The sequence below is a fragment of the Canis lupus genome, chromosome 22 (genome assembly GCF_011100685.1).
Source record: "Canis lupus familiaris isolate Mischka breed German Shepherd chromosome 22, alternate assembly UU_Cfam_GSD_1.0, whole genome shotgun sequence".
Classification (NCBI taxonomy): Eukaryota; Metazoa; Chordata; class Mammalia; order Carnivora; family Canidae; genus Canis; species Canis lupus.
In genome coordinates this window covers 34,233,458-34,260,099 of record NC_049243.1, presented here as the reverse complement: position 1 = coordinate 34,260,099, position 26,642 = coordinate 34,233,458, and positions in this window count along the sequence as shown.

The window sequence follows — 26,642 nt, the reverse complement described above, 5'->3', positions numbered from 1 at the left end:
CATGAAAAGATGCTCAATATCTCTTGTCATCAGGGAAATACAAATCAAAACTATAATGAAATATCACCTCACACCTCTCAAAATGGCTAAAGTCAACAATACAAGAAACAACAGGTATTGATGAGGATGTGAAGAAAGGGGATCCCTCTTGCACTGTTGGTGGGAGTGCAAAATGCTGCAGCTTCTTTGGGAAATAGTATGTAGGTTCTTCAAAAAGTTAAAAATAGAAGTACCTTACAATCCATTAATTGCACTACTAGGAATTTACCAAAAGGATACAAAAATACTGATGAAAGGGATACATGCCTCCTGATGTTTATAGCAGCGTTATTTACAAGCCAATTATAGAAAGAGCCCAAGTGTGTGTGTGTATGTGTGTGTGTGTGTATACCAATTCTTCTTTATCAATTCATCAGTCAGTGAATTATGTATAATTCATATATACAGATACATGTTTGGTGAATATTTATATATGTATATATACATACATGTATGTATGTATGTATGTATACATATATGTATGTATGCATATGTATATAATGGAATATTACTCAGTCATAAAAAAAAGAATGAAATCTTGCCATTTGCAATGACGTGGATGGAGCTAGAGAGTATTATGCTAAGTGAAATATATCAGTCAGAGAAAGACAAATATCATAGGATTTCACCCATATGTGGAATTTAAGAGACAAAACAAATAAGCAAAGGGAAACAGAGAGGGAGAGAAAGAGATGCAAACAAAGAAACAGACTCTTAACTATAGAGAACAAACTAATGGTTACCAGAGGGAAAGTGAGTGGGAGAATGGGCTAAATAGGTAATGGGAGTTAAGGATTGCACTGTTTTGATGAGCACTGGGTATTGGATGGAAGTGTTGAATTGAAAGAAGGAAGGAAGGAAGGAAGGAAGGAAGGAAGGAAGGAAGGAAGGAAGGAAGGAAGGAAGGAAGGAAAGAAGGAAGGAAGGAAGGAAGGAAGGAAGGAAGGAAGGAAGGAAGGAAGGAAGGAAGGAAAGCAGGTTGTCTTGTTGCACCTGCTGCTCAGAGTGCTGTTTGTAGACTGACTTCAGTTTTATGCTCTTCATAGATTGTCTCAGCTGCAAAGACCTCTTCCTTTAATACCTTACACTCCTGAGGATGGCTCACATTTGATGATGGATTAAGTCATAGAGTATTAGATCCCCATGGGTTTGGTTGAGAATGTCAGGCCTGCATTATAGCTGAACTTTTCTGTTTGCTCAGTGCTGCTGTGCCCACCCTTCCACAATTCTTGATCTCAGTGGAATTTCCTAATAAATATCCTGGATGCAAATCCTATATCAGATCTGTTCTAGAAAACCCAAAGTGTGACAAATAATATAGGGGTCAGAGATAAAGAAAAGAAGGAATGGAGGATGTCATGTAGATATTTTGTGTACTATACTCTATGGTTTTATGGGTGAATGAACCATTTGCTGAAATGGAGAAGGTTGGAGGAAAATAGATCTGATAGATTGTAATTCAATACTCTGTTTTGCACATGTTGAATTTGAGGTGGCTATGTGACACACCTGTATAAAAATAATTTGGGAGTTGGATCTATGAGTTATCATCACTTGAGATATATTATGATGAAGTTATATATTTAGTAATTTATAGGATCTGGATAGCAATTATAATGATGGCTTAAGTGGGATAATCCAGGAAGTGTATTTATGTAATGATGAAAACAAAGATGAGGAATTAGCCCTATGTTAAACCATAGTTTAGAGATTGCAGAAGTACTTCCATTATCAGATTGTATAGATAAAAAGCCTAGCAATTGTTGTTTTGTCTCTACAACAAGAAAGGCTGGACAAACTAAAAAATAGCAACTTTCTTGGGCTCATCTGCAAATTTAGAGTGCAGGGTAAGCTTCCATACTAAAATACCAGAGAAAAGTCCATTCAAAGAGATACAATAACTGCTTATATGAGTGAATTGCTGGAGGCTGAGTGTGGATTAGAGTGCAGTGACAAACTCCTAGAGAGCCACAACATATGTTCATGGGCTTTCCCTCTAAGGACCCACCAGGTTCTTATAGTGAGGATCCAAGAAAGATCCACTTTGACGCCTGGCATCGGGAGGGAAACATAGGAGGTTGTAAAACATGCCTAGAAATTTCTCTATAGCAAGTCTACTTTACAGGAAGAAAGGATTTTGTCAGAGCACAGTTCTAAAAATTATTGTCAGCAGTGATATAGGAATTCCCACTCCAGCCTCCTCTAGGCATCTGCTCTAACCTACAAGGGTAGGAAAACCTCATCAATAGGGAATGTGGATTAAAAGAAATGGACTGGGAAAGCTGTAGACAGGAAAGGCAAAAAATATGAGGCAAGAGGAAATAAAACATGGAAAACATAGACAACATTCAAGAACTGATTAATAGTGTATGCAGAGATTAGAAACTCTAAGAAATAAATAAGAGAAATTTTTGGAAATTTTTAAAAATTAATAGAAATAGAGAATAACTTCAGTGGACTCAGTAGTGGATTCAACATGGCCAAGAAAAATATCACTGAAGCTGAATACAGGTTAATACAAAGTCTCAAACTACAAACAAAAGAGAATGAATAATGAAAAAATAGATAAGGAATTATGGGGCAATATCAAAGTATGTAACATATGCATAATTGAATACAGAAAGGGTAAGATAAAGACAATGAAGAAGAAATATTTGAAGAAGTAGTATCAGAGAACTTTGCAAAATTAATACCAGACACCAAACTATATATCTAGGAAGCTCAGAGAGCACCAAGAAAGATTCAGAAATCTACACTCTGGCATATCATCTTCAAAATGTAGATAAACAAGGATAAAGAGACAATCTTGAAGGAACACAGAACATTTTAAAAATGCCTTACCTGTAAAGGAACAAATATATAAGAATTATAGCAGCTATCTCATTAGGAATATGCAAGTAAAAAGAGAGAGGAATGAAATTCTTACAATGTTGCATGGGAGACAACACTAATCTATAATTCTATATCAAGGGAGAGTATTTTTAAAAATTCCACAGGTATTGACCAGGATGGCTGTGCATTGGGAAAAGGGGAGTCATCACATCTTAGGGGATTTTTGAATTGATACAAATACAGGAGACCCAAAATGCCATTGTGGTCCACCAGTGAGAGTAGAGACTTAAGGAGATAAGATGATTGGACTTTAGCTCAGGTTCTTCTCACAGTTGGTACAGTAGTTTCCCCAAGCTTATTCTCTAGTTACTTCCCTAATTCTGGAGTGGAAATATATGAGAATAAATTATGATAGATTCTAGGCAAGAGAATTTATGTATATTTCCTATACTGTAAAGGGACAACAAATGTCAAAGTCAGTGCTGACAATCAAGGAATAACTCATCTGCCACTAAACGGAAGATGGTATCTCAACCTATATTTAATAGAGCTAGACTTTATAAAATTGAAGATTTGCTAAAATGTTCAGAACTGCACACCAAAGTGTGCAGTATTGACTTGAACAGAGGTAGAGTCTTCTTCTTCCTTTAACTTTAATTATAAGCTCCTTAGTAAAAGGAAATATACTCATGCAATTTTAAACCATAACCCCTTAAAGATTCCTTTATTAAATGATATTTGGATTTAAATTATACTCACAAATAGAGAATCTCCAGGTTTAGTGTAGGCTTAATACTGGTTATCATTAATAAATATCAGATTCCATGAGTGACTAGCACATCATACTTACTATATTGCTGTTAGAACTTTTAGGAGAAGATTAAGTAGAGACAATAGTTACAGTGACCCAAAATAAAATAACAAAACATGATTAAAAATGTTTAGTAAAGTATAAGTAACTATTTTTAAATGGGTTAAGATTACCATAATGTTAACAGTTGACAGTCATGCTATAGTTCTGTCACTCACATGCATATGATCCAAGACTTATGCAGGCATTTCTATAGCTTAATAGGAAATAGCTCGATGAAAACCTAAGAAATCCTCAACAGCCAAAGTAGAAGTCTTAAAATGAATATTTTATAAAGCTTTAATAGCCTTATAATTTTCTACAGTTATAAAAATTAAAATTAACATTCCTACACAGGCTTAGTCACAAAATAGCTATTCAGTCAAATTTCTTAGAGATATTAACCGAACAGAATCTTTTCTTCTTTGAAATACATCATTAAAATTTATTTAAAATGGAATATTCACTTCAGATTTAATTTGCTTCAAGAGACAGACAAGTAGCCTCATTAGTTTTTCATATATAATATCAATTTGAACTAAGCTGTTATCTTCCAAAGGTCATAATAGGAGAAGATGTTTAAATGGTGGCAGTGGGGTGTTTCTTATAATAATTTTGCAGACCACCCTTTTCTATATGTTAGGCACTATTATCACTCTATGTTTTTTAATCCGTTTAATCCTTACAAAAGCCTTATGAAATAATTACTCATTTGCAGATTTGAACACCCAACATGGTGGTGCTACAGGAATTCCATATTTGGCTGTCTGACTCCAGAGACTCTTTTGTTAACTATCCCTCAGTCTAATGATTTCCCTCCAGTTCTTATTTCCTTATATAGTGTGTTTTTTGTTTGTTTGTTTCCTTATATATCATCTAATTGCATAAAATTAAAATCCACATAGGAATTTAATATTGTTATTCAAAAATATGATTTAGGCAAATAAGGACTGCATATTTTCCTTCTGAATAACAAAAATAATGAGTAAACTCTAAAATTTGCAGTATTTCATTTTCAAACAGCATATCCGCTTACTATTCCATGTGGTATACATATCATGCTGTTTTGAAATTATAGAATTGCTGAATGTCATGAAAAGTCATAGTTATAAGTTCCTTAATGTTAGTAAAAGCTAAAGTTTAAAACATGCTCTTAGCCAAACCTTTATAGAGAAACTTTGAAATGAATTTCCAATTAATATTTGAAAGGTCAAGACAACTTAGCTGACTTTTCACTTAGGTCAAACATGCCAAAATAAAAGAATCTTTGAAATTAGATTAAATACACCATTCCATTGTACTTTTTCTTTACAGGCTAAACTCATATCCAGAGTTAAAATAAAATCTTATTTTAAAAACTTGCATTTTTACTTATCAAATAAAATAAATAGATGGAAAGGTGACATTTTATTTTTATTTTTTCTAAAGATTTTATTTATTTATTTATGAGAGACATAGAGAGAGAGAAAGAGAGAGAGAGAGAGGCGGAGATACAGGCAGAGGGAGAAGCATGCTCCATGCAGGGAGCCTGATGTGGAACTCGATCCCAGGTCTCCAGGATCAGGCCCTGGACTGAAGGCGGTGCTAAACCACTGAGCCACCCGGGGCTGCCTGAAAGGTGACATTTTAAAACATGAAAATGTAACGCAATTTTAAAATATTAATAGATAAATTGATTATTGAGGGTGAGACATACCTAAGTATAAACCAATAAGATTATTTTTTTAATTTAAGTACAACTAGTCAACATATAGTACATCATTAATTCAGATGTAATGTTCAACAATTTATCAGTTGTGTATAACACTCAGTGCTCATTACATCAGGTGCCCTCCTTGATGCCCATCACCCAATTACCCCATCCCCCCACTCCCTTCCAACAACTCTGTTTCCTATAGTTAGGAATCTTTCACGGGTTTCCTCCCTGTCTGATGACTTTCCATTCAGTTTTCCTCCCTTCCTATGATCCTCTGTGCTGTTTCCTATATTCCACTTTGAGTGAAACCGTATGATAATTGTCTTTCTCTGATTGACTTATTTCACTCAGCATAATACCCTCCAGTTCCATCCACATCCATGTAAATGGTAAGTATTCTTCCTTCCTGATGGCTGAGTAATGTTCCATTATATGGATAGATAGATAGATAATAGATAGATGATGATGATAGATAGATAGATAGATAGATAGATAGATAGATAGATAGATATCTCACATCTTCTTTATCCATTCATCTGTTGATGGACATCTTGGCTCTTTCATAGCTTGGGAATGACTCCTACCATATCCCAGGATTAGAGGTATCTTTCATGGATTAAAACCCACAGATAGGTGTGGCAATTGGGACACAGTTTACCTTCATAGACTGTATACATATCACTGTAAATACTAAAATACATCAGATGTCCTAAGATACAAGTGTTACCAAAAGATCCTTGAATAGGGTAATCTCTACTATTTACAACCTAGAGTGTTCCCTTATATATTTCACCTCCTGACAACTGAACAAACTGTTCCAAACTTCTACCTTATTCTTTGTCAAAATAGAGGTAACTGGTCCATCTTTCTTTCTCTCTGATGTTCTTTTACTCTATTTGAATGAATTTTTATATTTCTATTATAATAATACTAATATTTTGAGGGACTCTTATAATTAAGATAAAGGAAAATGGTACCTACACATTTTAATCTTTATTAAAATTTCCCTTCATCTGTATTCTAGCTGGTCTTACGCTCGTCTATCTCGTCCATATCTTTTTGCTTTATAGCAAATTTCCATGCATTAACTGACTTAATATGTAGTAATATGCACTAAAACTTTGCCTTATAATTGATTCTTCCAATAAATATATTTCTCTTATGATAAAAAATGTCCTAATACTTCTAGCTTACATATATACACACAGTGGTTTCCACAAATACCACAGCCTTAAAGCAATTCATTCTTTTTTTATTTTTTTAAGATTTTATTTATTTATTCATCAGAGAGAGAGAAAGAGACAGAGAGGCAGAGACACAGGCAGAGGGAGAAGCAGGCTCCATGCAGGGAACCTGACATGGGACTCGATCCGGGTTCTCCAGGATCACACCCTGGGCTGAAGGTGGCACTAAACCGCTGAGCCAACTAGACTGCCCAAGCAATTCATTCTTGATGCACAACTTAGCACAGAGTATAGCACATGGACACAAAACATATTTATGGACTCCTAGTTTCATAACCTTGCTTCCACTCAACTAGGGAAATTTCTATATAACATAATTAGAGTTTCCACCTGGCAATGCCAGCTTGTCTCTAGAAATTGTAATTACTGAAAAGTACATTTTAAAAGATATTAAGGAATATGTGTCTTTCATAAATATTGTGATATACTTACATTGTGAAAATAATAAGTAATTTAATATCTCTTCATTTGAAGTAGCTTACTTAATTGATCCCATAATTTTATTCATCCATTTTGTTATAATTTCTAAATCTTGTTTTTGTTTTTCATCGTGTTATCTTTATAATTTCTCAAAAAGGGTAGTTTTTTTCTACTCCAAACTCTGGTGAAAGTGGAGATTATCAGCCACTTTTCTCATACACTATCACATAAAATTAGAGACATGAGAGTTTTCCGTATTATTTGAAGTCTAAGACTTAACTCAGATTTTAAATATACAATAGTTTAAATAATTTCCCAGTTATTGGCGGGGCAAGATGGCAGAGGAGTAGGGTCCCCAAGTCACCTGTCCCCACCAACTTACCTAGATAACTTTCAAAGCATCCTGAAAACCTACGAATTCGACCTGAGATTTACAGAGAGAACAGCTGGAACGCTACAGAGAGAAGAGTTTGCACTTCTAACAAGGTAGGAAGGCTGAAAAAAATACAAATAAAAAAGAATCAAGTGGGGGAGGGGCCCCGCAAGGAGCTGGGCTAAAGCGGGTCAGCGAGAGCCTCGGGGACAGGAAAGCTCAGCCCTGGAGAAGCGGGAACTTCAAAATTCCACACCGGATTCTTCCCAGACAGGTAGGCGCTCACAGGGAACTCGGGCAGGATCCCAGGAGGGGCAGTGGAGCCTCCAGGTTCCCGGGGTCACTAACAGAGGAAGGGCACCCGGGGAGAGCGCCACACACCGCAGGCCGAGCTCCCTAACGGGCTGGAGCCCGCCCCGGGGGGACTTAGGGGAAGCTCAGGCGGTGGCTCCCGGCGGAGGGCGCTGCGCCCTGCTGCCTTCAGGGGCTGTGGCCCCGGGAGCATGATTCCAGCAGCACAGGCCCCGGATCCCGGGGCACCAGGGGACACAGCCCAGGATCCTGCCCTCCCCCCGGGACAGGCAGAGGCGGGGAGGGCACAGGACAGCGAGGACTCTCCTGCCCGTGGGCGCCCCCAAGCTGTGCAGGTCAGCGCCCCCCACCCCAGAATATCCAGGCCAGTGCGGACTGGGAGCTGCTAGTTACTGCGGGAGCTGACTCCAGAGCTGGGGACCTGGCCGCCACCAGTGTGGTTGTTCTTCCTGGTGTCACCTTGTACCTGGGAGGGTCGGGGCCACCAGGGAACAGGCGCCTCACAGAAGAAAGAGCTTCCACTGAGCGGTGCACATGACAGGGGGCGGGGCAGCCCCCCAAGGTGCACACACCTGAGAATCAGCACCGCAGCCCCTCCCCCAGAAGACCAGCTGGAAGGACAGGAGAAGAGCAAGTTCTTGGCCAAGCAGCGCTGGAAAGCTCCAGGGCAAGTTGAGGGATTTACAGTATATAGAAGCAGAGGATATCCCTCCTCCCTCCTTGTTTTGTTTGTTTGTTTGTTTTGTTTGCTTTTTTTTCTTCCTTTTTCTAGTGCAACACATTTTAGCCACTTTGCACTCAGCAAAATGACTAGAAAGAAGAACTCACCACAAAAGAAAGAATCAGAAACAGTACTTTCTGCCACAGAGTTACAGAATTTGGATTACAATTCGATGTCAGAAAGCCAATTCAGAAGCACAATTATCAAGCTACTGGTGGCTCTGAAAAAAAAAAAAAAAGCATAAAGGATTCAAGAGACTTCATGACTGGAGAATTTAGATCTAATCAGGCCAAATTAAAAATCAATTAAATGAGATGCAATCCAAACTGGAGGTCCTAACAATGGGGGTTAATGAGATAGAAGAAAGGGTGAGGGACATAGAAGACAAGTTGATGGCAAGGAAGGAAGCAGAGGAAAAAAAAAAAGAGAAAAACAATTAAAAGACCATGAGGAAAGTTAAGGGAAATAAATGACAGCCTCAGAAGAAAAAAAAAATCTATGTTTAATTGAGGTTCCAGAGGGCGCCAAAAGGGACAGAGGACCAGAAAGCATATTTTAAAAAGTCATAGCTGAGAAATTCCCTAATTTGGGGAGGGAAACAGGCATCAAGATCCAGGAGGTAGAGAGCTTCCCCTCCCCCAAAATCAATAAAACCTTTCAACACCTCGACATTTAATAGTGAAACTTGCAAATTCCAAAGATAAAGAGAAAATCCTTAAAGCAGCAAGAGACAAGAGATCCCTAACGTATATGGGGTGAAAGATTATCAGCAGATCTCTCCACAGAGACCTGGCAGGCCAGAAAGGGCTAGTAGGATATATTCAGAGTCCTAAATGAAAAGAACATGTAGCCAAGAATACTCTATCCAGAAAGGCTCCCATTCAGAATAGAAGGAGAGATAAAGAGCTTCCAAGATAGGCAGAAACTGAAAGAATATGTGACCACCAAACCAGCTCTGCAAGGAAACATTAAGGGGGACTCTGTAAAAGAAGAGGATGCCAAAAGAAATAATCCACAAAAACAGGGACTGAATAGGTATTATGATGACACTAAATTCATATCTTTCAATACTAACTCTGAACATGAATGGGCTTAATGATCCCATCAAAATACACAGGGTTTCAGAATGGAAAAAAAAAAGCAAGACCCATCAATTTGCTGTCTACAAGAGAATCATTTTAGACCTAAGGATACCTACAGCCTGAAAATGGAAGGTTGGAGAACCATTTACCATTCAAATGGTCCTCAAGAAAGCAGGGGTAGCAATCCTCACATCAGATAAATTAAAGTTTATCCCAAAGACTGTAGTAACAGATGAAGAGGGACACTATATCATACTTAAAGGATCTATCCAACAAAGGGACCTAACAGTCATGAATATTTATGCCCCGAATGTGAAAGCTGCCAAGTATATCAATCAATTAATAACCAAAGTAAAGATATACTTAGATAATAATACACTAATACTGGGAGACTTGAACATGGCACTTTCTGCAAATGACAGATATTCTAAGCACAGCATCTCCAAAGAAAAGGAACTTTAAATGATACACTGGACGAGATGGATTTCACAGATATTTACAGAACTTTACATCCAAACGCAACTGAATACACATTCGTCTCAAGTGCACATGGAACTTTCTCCAGAATAGATCAGATAGTGGGTCACAAATCAGGTCTCAACTGATTCCAAAAGATTGGGATTGTCCCCTGCATATTTTCAGATCATAATGCTTTGAAACTTGAACTTAATCACAAGAAGAAATTTGGAAGGAACTCAAACACGTGGAGGTCAAAGACCATCTTGCTAAAAGATGAAAGGGTCAATCAGGAAATTAGAGAAGAATTTAAAAGATTCATGGAAACAAATGAGAATGAAAATACAGCCATTCAAAATCTTTGGGATACAGCAAAAGGAGTCCTCAGAGGGAAATACTTTGCAATAGAAGCATCCCTCAAAAAATTGGAAAAAATTCAAAACACAAGCTAACCTTGCAGCTAAAGGAACTGGAAGAAGAAGAGCAAATAAAACTTACACCAAGCAGAGGAGAGTTGATAAAGATTCGAACAGAACTCAATGAAATAGAGGCCAGAAGAACTGTAGAACAGATCAGAAAAACCAGGAGTTGGTTCTTTGAAAGAATTAATAAGATAGATAAACCATTAGCCAGACTCATTAAAAGCAAAAGAGAGAAGACTCAACTTAATAAAATTGTGAATGAGAAAGGAGAGATCACCACCAATACCAAGGAAATACAAATTATTTTAAAAACATACTATGAGCAGCTATAAGCCAATAAATTAGGCAATCTGGAAGTAATGGACGCATTTCTGGAAAACCACAAACTACCAAAACTGGAACAGGAACAAAGAGAAAACCTGAACAGGCCGATAACCAGGGAGGAAATTGAAGCAGTCATCAAAAAACTCCCAAGACACAAAAGTCCAGGGCCAGATGCCTTCACAGAGGAATTCTATCAAACGTTTAAAGAAGAAACAATACCTATTCTACTAAACCTGTTCTGAAAGATAGAAAGATATAGAATACTTCCAAACTTGTTCTATGAGGCCAGCATCACCTTAGTTCTAAAACCAGACAAAGACCCCACCACAAAGGAGAATTATAGACCAACATCCCTGATGAACACAGATGCAAAAATTCTCAACAAGATACTAGCCAATAGGCTCCAACAGTACATTAAGAAGATTATTCACCATAACCAAGTGGGATTTATCCCTGGGATGCAAGGCTGGTTCAACACTCGTAAAGCAATCAATGTGACGGATCATACCAACAAGAGAAAAAACAAGAACCACGTGATCCTCTCAATAGATGCAGAGAAAGCATTTGACAAAATACAGCATCCATTCCTGATCAAAACTCTTCAGAGTGTAGGGGTAGAGGGAACATTTCTCAGCATCTTAAGAGCCATCTACAAAAAGCCCACAACAAATATCATTCTCAATGGGAAAACACTGGGAGCCTTTTCCCTAAGATCACAAACATGACAGAGATGCCCACTCTCACCACTGCTATTCAATAGTACTAGAAGTCCTAGTCTCAGCAATCAGGCAACAAAAAGAAAAGGCATTCACATTAGCAAAGAAGTCAAACTCTCCCTCTTCGCCGATGACATGATACTCTACATAGAAAACCCAAAAGCCTCCACCCCAAGGTTGCTAGAACTCATACAGCAATTTGGTAGCATGGCAGGATACAAAATCAATGCCCAGAAATCAGTGGCATTTCTATACACTGACAATGAAAGCGAAGAAAGAGAAATTAAGGAATCAATCCCATTTATAATTGCACCAAAAGCATAAGATACCTAGGAATAAACCTAACCAAAGAGGTAAAGAATCTATACTCTAAAAACTACAGAACAGTTCTGAAAGAAATTGAGGAAGACACAAAGAGATGGAAAAATAGTCCATGCTCATGCATTGGAAGAATTAATATTGTGAAAATGACATTGCTACCCAGGGCAATTTACACATTTAATGTAATCTCTATCAAAATAACATGGAATTGCTTCAGAGAGTTGGAACAAATCATCTTAAGATTCCTGTAGAATCAGAAAAGACCCTGAATAGTCAGGGGAATACTGAAAACATAAGCCAGAGCTGGGGGCATCACAATGCCAGATTTCAAGTTGTACTACAAAGCTGTGATCATCAAGACAGTGTGGTACTGGCACAAAAACAGACACATAGATCAATGGAACAGAATAGAGAACCCAGAAATTGGGCCCTCAACTCTATGGCCAACTAATATTTGACAAAGCAGGAAAGACTATCCACTGGGAAAAGGACAGTCTCTTCAATAAATGGTGCTGGGAAAATTGGACAGCCACGTGCAGAAGAATGAAACTAGACCACTTTCTTTCACCATACACAAAGATAAACTCAAAATGGATGAAAGATTTAAATGTGAGACAAGAATCCATCAAAATCCTAGAGAACACAGGCAACACCCTTTTTGAACTTGGCCACAGTAACTTCTTGCAAGATACATCCATGAAGGCAGGAGAAACGAAAACAAAAATGAACTATTGGGACTTCATCAAGATAAGAAGCTTTTGCACAGCAAAAGACACCCTCAACAAAACTCAAAGACAACCTACAGGATGGGAGAAAATATTTGCAAATGACGTATCAGATAAAGGACTAGTATCCAAGATCTATAAAGAACTATTAAACTCAACAGTAAAGAAACAAACAATCCAATCATGAAATGGGCAAAATACATGAACAGAAATCTCACAGAGGAAGACATAGACATGGCCAACATGCACATGAGAAAATGCTCCACATCACTTGCCATCAGGGAAATACAAATCAAAACCACAATGAGATGCCACCTCACACCAGTGAGAATGGGGAAAATTAACAAGGCAGGAAACAACAAATGTTGGAGAGGATGTGGAGAAAGGGGAACCTTCTTGCACTGTTGGTGAGAATGTGAACTGGTGCAGCCACTCTGGAAAACTGTGTGGAGGTTCCTCAAAGAGTTAAAAATAGTACTGCCCTAAGACCCAGCAATTGTACTGCTGGGGATTTATCCTAAAGATACAGATGCAGTGAAACGCCAGGACATCTGCACCCTGATGTTTCTAGCAGCAATGTCCACAATAGCCAAACTGTGGAAGGAGCCTGGTGTCCATCGAAAGATGAATGGATAAAGGAGATGTGGTCTATGTATACAATGGAATATTACTCAGCCATTTGAAAGGATGAATATCCACCATTTGCTTCGATGTGGATAGAACTGGAGGGTATTATGCTGAGTGAAGCAAGTCAATTGGAGAAGGACAAACATTGTCTGGTCTCATTCATTTGGGGAATATAAAAATAGTGAAAGGGAATAAAGGGGAAAGGAGAGAAAATGAGTGGGAAATATCAGAGAGGGTGACAGAACATGAGAGACTTCTAACTCTGGGAAATGAACAAGGGTTAGTGGAAGCAGAAGTGGGTGGGGGGATGGGGTGACAGGGCGACGAGCACTGAGGGGGGGGACCTAACAGGATGAGCACTGAGTGTTATGCTATATGTTGGCAAATTGAACCTCAATGGAAAAATATACAAAAAAGGCAATATTATATATCCTACATGCATTTAAAGATGTTTTGAGAATTCTATAGAATACTTCACAGCAATAAATTGGACAACTCAAGGAAATGGACAAATTGCTTGAAAGTCACAAACTGCAAAGCTCACAAAAAATAAAATGATAACATATGTAATCTTGTATCGGTACATGCAATAAATTCAATTTATAGCTAAACAATTTGAAAAATATTTACAAAGACATTCCTGAATATTCTGTGGCTCTCGAACAAGTTAATGCCAGCAATCACATGTGAAATATTTCATTTCAAATGGAAATAGTCAGTGGAAATTTGGTCTACAAGGATTGAAGTAAAAGCAATACTAAATTTCTAGACTCTTCTATAGTGATGCAGCACTGGAAGAACTATCATTCTTGAGACAAACATGTATGTAGATAAGATAATTGGTAGTATGATGTTATCAGATCTAGATCAAAATAAATCATCAGTAATAACTGGGAATTTTTTTGTATATTTTGTGTATACCACATCTTTATCGATTCATCTTTCGATGGACACTGAGGCTCCTTCCACAGTTTGGCTATTGTGGACATTGCTGCTATAAACATTGGGGTGTGGGTGTCTCGGCTTTTCACTGCATCTGTATCTTTGGGGTAAATTCCCAGTAGTGCAATTGCTGGGTCGTGGGGTAGCTCTATTTTTAACTCTTTTTAAAATATAAATATCTAAAGCTGTAATAGTACCTCTTTCTATCTGTTACTTTATGTATTACATTTTTGAGATACTTTTAATTATAATTTAAATTAAAATCCTTTTATTTCTCTTGTTTCTTAGAAGTATAATCTTAATTTCCAAATATAAAGTTATTCCTAGATATAATGCTGTTGCTTAATTATAGTTTAATTATGTTGAGGTCAAAGAATATATTTTTTAAACTGAAAATATATATTGAAACCTGCTTTATAACAGGAATATAGTCTAAGTGATGTACTGTGTACTCTCAAATAATGTTTATTTTGCTAATACTTGTGAACTGTCCTATAAATTTCAATTAAGTCAGTTGATAGTGTAGTTCAAAGACATTAAATCTTAAAAAGCTCCCTGGATAATTTTGCTGCATAGCCAATTTTGAAAACCACTAAAGAAAGATAAAAGAAAGCAAAGACAAAATAGTTTAATTGAAAAGGATTTCAGATTATCACTGTAATGTTTGATAGATATGGAAATCTGAAGCACTGAGAGAAAAACGGAGAAGAAATGTTTTATCAAACAGCTTCAACTTCAGCCTCATTTGGTTCAGTGGGGAGCATGAATATACCTCTTCTTCTGATTAAAAGTCATGTTTATCATACCCAGTGTTTCCTAGATGCCTGTTCCATATTAGAATATGAAATCTTACATTTAATCAAAACTTCTTATCTCATAATATTTTTATCTATTCATTTAGATAACTGTACTCTAAAATCAGTAACAATTTTGGGGCACTGACAATCTGAGGGTGGATATGGCTCTTCAATGCATTTAATTAGTTAGCCTATTTCTAATGGCTATTATGTTATTTTCTTCCATTTCACTAACACCTCATAAAATGTGTAAATATAAATTGATGCCTTTTTTTGAATACTGGTGTTTGTTACCTTCTTGGATATTGAGGTAATTTATGATCTTTGATTCTCTTCATTTTACTGTTTATTTAACTGTTTACTATTACTTATTAATATCTGGTAATAATTAGCAAATTGTCAAAAATAAACACTTTATCACTTATTTACCATGAATTAATTTTGGGAGCAATTTACTTAGCTTTCTGAGCCTGATATTCTTCATCTGTAACATGGAGATAAGAATATACATTATGTAGTATTGTTGTGAGGAGTAAATTAATAAATATTGATAAATATCTTAAGCACTTTGACTTGTGTCAAAGCACACAAGCACAATTCAGTATTTTGCTGTTATCATTGATGCAGCACCTGACAACCAATCTATTAGGCTAGTCATATAATAGACTAACAAAGAAGGTTCTACATATGTAATTTCAAGATCAGGAGTGCTTACTCTCTAATTTATTCATAACCATATATCCTTTTTCTGTTCTTAAGACTCATAACAATTTGCTTGCCAATAATAGACTCTCTTTAGATAATCTTCTATTTCAACCTGTCAACGCACATTCTAAAAGTTTGAGATTATGTTTAATCATGTGACATTTTTGCTTTAAAAGAGTGAACTCACAATATTTAGCTTGGTCTAGCTCTTAGGGGTTTTTACAAGCCAGCCCAACATTGTCTTGTATTATCTTCTAAAGTTCTTTGAATACATCCCATGTTTTAACCATTGCAGAATTTTTAGTTTTTCAAAAATATGCACTTTCCCATATGTCAGTTATTTATATCCATTTCTCAAATTGTTTTCCCTCACTTTTCTGCCTGTGAAAACTCTCATCCTAATAACTACTAATATTTTACTTCCCATTGCTCCTTCATTTAGAATTAATCATTCTTTTATGTATCAATAGCATTATAGAATACTGTCAAGTATGTGAAAAAACACAATGAATTTCTAAGTCAAAGAAAAACAGTCAATCATGTTGAAAAGAGTGAATGAAAAAGATGACAAGGTCAAAGCCTTCCTCCACACTTTGAAGACCAAATTCATGAAGAGGTTACAAACTGTATTGCCATAGCAATGAAATGCCTCATGATGGTACCAGCACCTGTCATGTGTAAGTCCATTGTTTAAAGAATCTAGGACTTTACCTGAGAAAAATGCCACTTGGAAAAATGAGGTATCAAAGGGCAGACCAAAAATATGACTTACTTGATACTAACAAAAACAAAAAGTGTTTATTTTTAGTTTTTGTATTAATCTGTCTACAAAAGAAAAATATTATATGTCTCTATTGTTATTATGCTTCATTTTTTCAAGATTTTATTTATTCATGAGAGAGAGAGAGAGAGTCAGAGACACAGGCAGAGAGAGAGCAGGCTTCATGCAGGGACCCCTATGCGCGACCCGATTCCGGGACTCAAGGACCACCCCCTGGGCCGAAGGCAGGCACCAAACCACTGAGCCAGCCAGGGATCCCATCATTATGCTTCCTTAAAGCTCACAGATGTATAGGAACCACTTTTAGGAATTCTGATTCAGAAGTATTGGGATTGAGCTTGGAAATTCATATGTTTAACAAGCTCTCTAGATTCTCTTCCTCCTCCTCTTCTTCCTCATCCTATATAATTCACATTCCATAAAGTTCATCCTTTTATCCTGTATAATTCAGTAGTTTTAGTATATTGATAGTTTCACAAATATCATCATTTTATACTTCAGAGCATTTATATTAGTAAAAAAAAACACAAAACAAAAGCAGCTTTCTGTATCCATTAGCCTCTACTCCCCATTTCTTCCCCCCCCCCCCACCTCTGCAGTCTTCTAATCACTCTCTCTCTATCCCTGTGGCTTTGCTTATTCTGACATTTCATATAAACATAATCATATAATATAAAGCCTTTCGTATCTGAATTCTTTCCTTTAGTCCAATGTTTTCAAAGTTCATTTATATTGTAATCTGTACCAATAATCATTTTTTAAATTGCTGAATAATATTGCATTTGTATGGACATTCCACCTTGTGTTTATCCATTTATCAATTAACAGATGTTTGTGGTATTTTCACTTTTTGGCTGTTATGAAAAATGTTGCTAATTTCATTCCATTTTTATTGGGGGATACTTTTATGATTTCAGTCCTTTTAAGTATATTGGAACTTCTTTTAGGCGTTAGCATATGATCTATCATTAAAAAAGTTGCATGTACACACAAGAAGAATGTGTGTTCTATCGTTGGGTGGAGTTTTCCATAGATGTCTGTTAGGCTCTGGTGTTATACACACACACACACACACACACACACATATGTGTGTGTGTGTGTATGTGTACTATCACAACATATATACACAAAAACATTTGTGTAAGATTTAAAAAATGGAAAAGAAATTTCACTTATATTAATTCATATTATCCTATTACTTACTAGATATAATAACACTTGGTTCTAATTGAGTTCACCTATTATGATCACTAAAGAAAAGAGGCAAGAATAAGAATAATTATTTACTTAATTATAATGTTATATATGATATTTAAATATAATTTAAATATAATGTTGGATTTCAACAATAAAAAAAAACATAGTTTTAGGGCTAAGATTAAACTCCAAATCTTATTTACTTACATGAAAGCAAAAGATTACAATAATTTTAGATTAGTTTTCCAGTGATTTCATTTAACTCACTTCCAAGGTTCATGTATATATGTTATAAAAAATAAGGTTGGCAAACATCTAAAACTCAAAATATAAAATGAATACAGAGATAAATATTGTGAATTATTGTATGTATCATTTAAAAAAAACATTTTGCATACATTCTCTGAATGCATATACTGTGAGGTTTTCATCCTTGAGGATATTCTTTTAATAGTGACATAAATATAGAATGCCTAAAATTGGGAAGTCTAAAAACTGAGGAACCAAACAACCAAATTGTGACAAACAATGTAACTTCTATTTCTAGGAAAATCCAATTTTTCTTTGCTTTGTATTTCTGGTTATGTATCCACTTAACAATTTTTAATTAGAAATGAGAGTCTGCACATACAAGAAATTGAATGAAAATTGATAATTTTGGAATTATAAATATATAAATGCTAAAAGATATCCTCTGCATTCATATATATATATATATCCTAAATATATATAATATATAATAATATGTAACTTAAATATATATAATATATAATAATATATATGTGTATATATATGTTTAGGACAAAATGCTAAAAGATATCCTCTGCACTATTTATACAAAACTTATATATATATAATTTCTGTTGGTATCTACTCTAACTGGCTTATCTAATTTGTTTTGATAATTTTAATGTAAATCTATATCTGATTTAATTTAATCTGTGGGGATTCAGAGGCACTAACAAAAGAACAGTTTTTTCTTCTAAGAGGATTGTGTTTTCTTCTGCCTGGTGCCTAGACACATTTTAGCTCTTTTTCAGGGAAGTCAAGGCTATTTGTGAGTTTTAGCTCAACGAATACTTTGGGTCTAAGTCCTACTTTTTCAATTCTACTACTAAATTGATAAAAATCAGAAGTATTTTATGAAGATACCCCCTTACCCACAAATAAAAGAAGGATGCTTGAAACTCAACAAAGCAAAGTTTAGGAAAAGCTGAATGGATGATCTTAAGTATATATTTAAGCTCTAATATTCCATGATTATTTTTTATTACTGCACAAATCTTCAAGGCAAATTCTAAGAATTTCAATTTTCTCTTCTAGTATATATAGCAAGCAGAGAGTTGAAGAAATACCTTTAATCAGTTTTTTAAGCATATTTTAGAAGAAATGAATTTTTAAAAGTTTTATTAGCATTTATGTCAAATAGTTAAATTGCCATGATGTGCTACACTACAATGATTTAAGCAATAAACAATAAAGTAAAATAGTTTAGTATATTTTTTGAACAATGAATGTAATTTGTTTTCTGAGGTTTTCCATTATTTAACAGTCCATACTATTCATTCATGTGAAGTGACATGGCTAATTCCGGATGAACTTTACTCATAAAAAAATTGTTACAGCAAATCTGACATTAGATTTTTTCACATTTCATTGATTTTTGTACACAAAAGAAGCAAAATCCACTACATAAATATTCAAATAATATGCGTCATATGTAGCAGCAAATAAAAATATCTGTCTACACCTGGCATGTGTGTGTTAGTGTTTATTGCTGTTGTTTATGCTATTATAAGAGAACAATCACTGAGCTGAATAATGACAAAATATATTAAAAGTATAATACAATCAAAGTCTATGAAATGCATAAAAATCAGAAGTCTGTATTTAAACGATTACATGGTAATAGCCTGAATGGAACACTTAGGACAAAATGCTAAAAGATGTCCGCTGCACTATTTATACAAAACTATTTTTTAAATTATTATTGAACAACTAAGTTAAATGTATATTCCTAAATACTTTATTTTAATACAAAACATAAAATAGGACTTCTGAAACTTCCAATACATATCTGCTAAAAATTACAGTTTGTGCATGATTCAGTTGAAATGATGGCTTTACATAAATATTACAGTTACTTGAAATTTAGATTTGAATACATCATGACTTAAGTATCCTATTTTATTTATTATTTTTTAAAATCTTATTTATTTATTCATGAGATACACAGGAGAGGGAGAGAGAGGTAGAGAGACAGGCAGAGGCAGAAGTAGGCTCTATGCAGGGAACCCAACATGGGACTCAATCCTGGGTCACCAGGATCATGCCCCAGGCCAGAGGCAGGCACTAAACCACTGAGCCACCCAGGGATCCCTACTATCCTACTTTAAAGTAGGACACTTAAGTGAGACGGACCCAGGTTTCAATTCCAGAAATGTCACTTATTACATACATTATTTGTCCAACTTATTTTCTGACAATGATGCTTACTGTATTAATCTATTGCATTATTAAATATGATATTTTCTTAGCTGGATTGAGAGCTTGTAAAAAACATTGTCTGATTAAGAGTAATATTTATATTAATGGATATTAATATTGTTGCATATTTTTACATTTAACATTTATAATATTATTTTTGTCTAATTTTAGGATTACTTTAATTCTCTATGTCACTTTTAGGAAAATTAATGCCTTACCAAAATTTGGTCTTCTCATCCATATGATAGAAATTTCCACCTAGATACTTTCTTTAGTTTCTTTCAGTAATAGTTTTTAGTTTTCAGTATGGAAGTCTTGTATGTGTTTTGTTAAGTTTATTCCTAAGTGTTTCATAGGTTTGGTGCTATTGTAAATGGTATTCTAAGTTCAACTTCCAATTGTTTTTAATATACAGAGATACAATACATCTTTGTATATTGAGCTTGTATCTGTCAACTACTCTAAATTTATTATTTGTTTAGTAGTGTTTCTGTGGAGTCCTTGGATAATCTACATAGACTATCATGTTATCTGAGAAAAACAAACCAACATACTTTCACTTATTCTTTTCCATCCTCTGTGTAGTTTGTTTCTCTTGTCACAGAGGCGTAGCTGTGACTGCTAAAACAATGTTGAAAAACAGTAGATAAGAATGAATATCTTTGTTCTGATCTTAGAGGGAAAGCATTTGGTCTCTGACTATTAAGTATGACCTAAGGTCTAAGATCTGCAAAGATAATTTGTATCAGGATGTAGAATCTTTCTTTTACTCCCAGGGATTTTTAAATAGTATTTTCATTATGAATGAGTACTGGATTTTATCAAATCATTTTTCTATGATTATTATATGATTTTATTTTTAATTTGTTTTATGATGAACTTTATGAATTTTTAAATATTTGGTCAGTCTTACAACCATGCATCACCCATTTTTATAGAATTCTGCCCTTGCTTCAGTTCTTTTAAATTGCTGTTTTTCATGTACTATGTATTATTTTTAAATTTCCTTTGAAATCATTTTTTCAATATTAATTTTATTTTACTTTAGTTAAGTTTTAGAGAGAGAAAGGGTTTACAAGTGGGAGGGGAGAGGCAGAGGGACTGGGAGCGAGTGAATCTTAAGCAGGCTCTATGCTCAGCATAGAGCTTGACACAGGGCTGGATTTCATGACCCTGAGATCATGATCTGAGCCAAAATCAAGAGTTGGATGCTCAACCAACTGAGCCACCCCTATTTTTTTTAATTTATACTTTATTCACTTTTTAAAGATGTTATTGTTGGTATAAGTGGCCTGAAACAAGGTAATCTGCTATAACTGGAAACAGTTCTCTCCAACTTATAGTTCTTTCTATTGGAGAAAACTCTTGTCTCTCCATTCCCCAAGTAACTATTGCATTGATGTATTTAGGATGCCATATTTCTGATCATCTAATAGACCACAAGTTTATTTGTAATTTACTCTTCGTTCTTACTGCCAGAATGATTACATTATCAAAAACTGATTTCAATCTTTCAGCTCTTTTAAATAATTTTGTGCTTCTAAGGAAAGGTATTCAGTTGTGTTAGCACCATTTAATACATTCTGCAGATTATTGAGATTCCAATAAATCTTAGAGTTGTGTACATGCTATTATCAGCCTCCCTTCTAGCATCACCTGACAGAATGCCAAATTCTTGCTTATAATTGTAAATCAGCTTTAGGGGCTCCACATATGAAACTGGGTATCAAGAGCTATCCTCAAATTTCTTAATTTTATGATCTAATGACTTATCTTTGCTACTTGAATTTAGAGTTTATCATCTTGTTAATGTTTTTAGTACTTTATCTGATTGACAATCAATTTTATTATTTGGAGTTACTTTTTTTCGCCAAGATTTCCAGATTTCCTTACCATATTCCTAATAATTTGTTTATCAATATTTTATTTATATTTCCTACACTATTGATACTGTACAATCCTATACTACACTCCAGATGTTCTTAGTGAGAGATGATTTTCACAGCTATATAAGTTATATTTCCTCATGCTACTAGTGTTCAGAGGGGGCTATATGCTTCCTAAAACCCCTATTTAATTGTATCTAACTTCTTAAAAATATCTTTGTTGTTTACATTTTTTTAAAAAGTCTTGATCTCTTGCTGAAGTTCTGGTAGTAGGTGGCGGTAAATACTTTCCCTCCGCTGGGCCCCACCCCAAGGGGGATGGTGAAGAGGCAAACTAATCCTTCTATAGTGAGGTCAGTGGCTCATTTTAGTATATTTCAATTTTAAAAAACAACTACTTAATGCTTTACTTATTTTTTAACATGAATAATTGTGTCCCCTTTGTAAATATTCTAAGAACAGAAGACAAATCCTGGTTCCTTTCTTTTAGCTCAAATTATTTCTTTTAATCTTTAATTCTAACCTGAGAAGTCTCTAGCTTCTCACATTTTTTAAAAAATATTTTATTTATTTAATTCAGAGAGAGAGAGAGAAAAAATGAGTTGGGGGTGGGTAAGGTTAGAGGGAGAAGCAGATTATCCTCTGATCAGGGAACATGACACCGGGCTTGATCCCAGGACCCTGGAATCATGAGTTGAGCAGAAGGCAGATGCTTAGCTGACTGAGTCACCCAGACCACCCCTAGTTTCTCACTTTTTTTTGGTTTTATTTTCTATATTGAATTTTTCCTCTTTAGAATTTTTGTATTCTCAGGTACTAGCTCTATCTAGAATAGGATTGGCTGTAGATCAGCTCTAGGCTATTCAAGAATCATCGTCTCCTGAGCATCTGATCACACAGACTTTTAAAAATGGTTAAATTAATCATTTTTCAGTTTTTAAAATTGCAATATATATTTGAAAATAATATAGGATTAACCATAGTCATACTCACTTTCACTTATAATTTCCTACACTTTTTATCCAAACTAGCAAAACGTCAGCAAATCATCAATCCCCCAAAACCTTACTAAGCAAGCTTTTAGTCTTTAATATTGTTTTAACTTTGCTGCCAGAGTATCTTGATTTTTTTATTTATTTTATTTTATTTTATTTTTTTATTGGAGTTCAATTTGCCAACATATAACATAACACCCCATCAAGTGCCCCCCTCAGTGCCTGTCACCCAGTCACCCCCATCCACCGCCCACCTCCCTTTCTACCAGCCCTTGTTCGTTTCCCAGAGTTAGGAGTCTCTCATGTTCTGTCACCCTCTCTGATATTTCCCACTCATTTTCTCTCCTTTCCCCTTTATTCCCTTTCACTATTTTTATATTCCCCAAATGAATGAGACCATATAATGTTTGTCCATCCCTGATTGACTTATTTCCCTCAGCATAATACCCTCCAGTTCCATCCACATCGAAGCAAGTGGTATTTGTCATTTCTAAAGGCTGAGTAATATTCCATTGTATACATAAACCACATCTTCTTTATCCATTCCTCTTTTGATGGACACCGAGGTTCCTTCCACAGTTTGGCTATTGTGGACATTGCTGCTAGAAACATCGGGGTGCAGGTGTCCAGACATTTCACTGCATCTGTATCTTTGGGGTAAATCCCCAGCAGTGCAATTGCTGGGTCGTAGGGCAGATCTATTTTTAACTGTTTGAGGAACCTCCACACAGTTTTCCAGAGTGGCTGCACCAGTTCACATTCCCACCAACAGTGCAAGTGGGTTCCCCTGTCTCCACATCCTCTCCAACATTTGTGGTTTCCTGCCTTGTTAATTTTCCCCATTCTCACTGGTGTGAGGTGGCATCTCATTGTGGTTTTGATTTGTATTTTCCTGATGGCAAGTGATGTGGAGCATTTTCTCATCTGTTTATTGGCCATGTCTATGTCTTCCTCTGTGAGATTTCTGTTCATGTATTTTGCCCATTTCATGATTGGATTGTTTCTTTGCTGTTGAGTTTAATAAGTTCTTTATAGATCTTGGATACTAGTCCTTTATCTGATACGTCATTTGCAAATATTTTCTCCCATTCTATAGGTTGTCTTTGAGTTTTGTTGACTGTTTCCTTTGCTGTGCAAAAGCTTATCTTGATGAAGTCCCAATAGTTCATTTTTGCTTTTGTTTCTCCTGCCTTCATGGATGTATCTTACAAGAAGTTGCTGTGGCCAAGTTCAAAAAGGGTGTTGCCTGTGTTCTGCTCTAGGATTTTGATGGAATCTTGACTCACATTTAGATCTTTCATCCATTTTGAGTTTATCTTTGTGTATGGTGCAAGAGAGTGGTCCAGTTTCATTCTTCTGCATGTGGATGTCCAATTTTCCCAGCACCATTTATTGAAGAGACTGTCCTTTTCCCAGTGGATAGTCTTTCCTGCTTTGTCAAATATTAGTTGACCGTAGAGTTGAGGGACCATTTATGGGTTCTCTATTCTGTTCCATTGATCTATGTGTCTGTTTTTGTGCCAATACCACACTGTCTTGATGACCACAGCTTTGTAGTACAACCTGAAATCTGGCATTGTGATGCCCCCACCTATGGTTTTCTTTTTTAATATTCCCCTGGCTATTCAGGGTCTTTTCTGATTCCACACAAATCTTAAGATGATTTGTTCCAACTCTCTGAAGAAAATCCATGGTATTTTTTTTTAATTTTTATTTATTTATGATAGTCACAGAGAGAGAGAGAGAGAGAGAGAGAGAGAGAGGCAGAGACACAGGCAGAGGGAGAAGCAGGCTCCATGCACCAGGAGCCCGATGTGGGATTCGATCCTGGGTCTCCGGGATCGCGCCCTGGGCCAAAGGCAGGCGCCAAACCGCTGCACCACCCAGGGATCCCAAGTCCATGGTATTTTGATAGGGATTGCATTAAGTGTGTAATTTGCCCTGGGTAGCAATGGCATTTTCACAATATTAATTATTCCAATCAATGAGCATGGAATATTTTTCCATCTCTTTGTCTCTCCCTCAATTTCTTTCAGAAGTGTTCTGTAGTTTTTAGGGTAAAGATCCTTTACCTCTTTGGTTAGGTTTATTCCTAGGTATCTTATACTTTTGGGTGCAATTGTAAATGGGATTGACTCCTTAATTTCTCTTTCTTCAGTCTCATTATTAGTGTATAGAAATGCCACTGACTTCTGGGCTGATTGATTTTGTATCCTGCCACACTGCCTAATTGTTGTATGAGTTCTAGTAATCTTGGGGTGGAGGCTTTTGGGTTTTCTATGTACAGTATCATGTCATCTGTAAAGAGGGAGAGTTTGACTTCTTTGCCAAATTGAATGCCTTTTATTTCTTTTTGTTGTCTGATTGCTGAGGCTAGGATTCTAGTACGATCTTGAATAGCAGTGGTGAGAGTGGACATCCTTGTCTTGTTCCTGATCTTAGGGGAAAGGCTCCCAGTGTTTCCCCATTGAGAATGGTATTTGCTGTGGGCTTTTGGTAGATGGCTCTTTAGATGCTGAGGAATGTTCCCTCTATCCCTACACTCTGAAGAGTTTTGATCAGGAATGGATGCTGTATTTTATGAAATGATTTCTCTTCATCTATTGAGAGGATTATATGGTTCTTGTTTTTTCTCTTGCTGATATGATGAATCACATTCATTGTTTTACGAGTATTGAACCAGCCTTGCATCCCAGGGATAAACCCCACTTGGTCATGGTGAATAATCTTCTTAATGTATTGTTGGATACTATTGGCTAGTATCTTGTTGAGAATTTTTGCATCCATGTTCATCAGGGATATTGGTATAATTCTCCTTTTTGGTGGGGTCTTTGTCTGGTTTTGGAATTAAGGTGATGCTGGCCTCATAGAACTAGTTTGGAAGTACTCCATCTCTCTCTATCTTTCCATACAGCTTTAGTAGAATAGGTATGGTTTCTTCTTTATTTTTATTTAATTTTTATTTTTTTTTAAATTTTATTTTATATATATATAATTTTGGGGGGGGAGTTCTTCTTTAAACGTTTGATAGAATTCCCCAGGGAAGCCATCTGGCCCTAGAATTTTGTGTCTTGGGAGGTTTTTGATGACTGCTTCAATTTCCTCCCTGGTTATTGGCCTGTTCAGTTTTTCTATTTCTTCCTGTTCCAGTTTGGTAGTTTGTGGTTTTCCAGAAATGCATCCATTTCTTCTAGATTGCCTAATTTATTGGTGTATAGCTGCTCATAATAAGTTTTTAAAATTGTTTGTATTTCCTTGGTGTTGGTGGTGATCTTTCTCATTCATAATTTTATTAATTTGAGTCTTCTCTTCTTTTAATAAGGCTGGCTAATGGTTTATCTATCTTATTAATTCTTTCAAAGAACCAACTCCTGGTTTTGTTGATCTGTTCCACGGTTCTTCTGGACTCTATTTCATTGAATTTTGCTCGAGTCTTTATTAACTCTCTTCCTCTGCTGGGTGTAGGATCTATTTGCTGTTTTTTCTCCAGCTCCTTTAGGTGCAAGGTTAGCTTTTGTATTTGAGTTCTTTCCAGTTTTGGGATGGATGCTTGTATTGTGATGTATTTCCCCCTCAGGACTGCTTTTGCTGTATCCCAAAGATTTTGAATGGTTGTATCTTCATTCTCATTAGTTTCCATGAATCTTTTTAATTCTTCTCTAATTTCCTGGTTGACCCTTTCATCTTTTAGC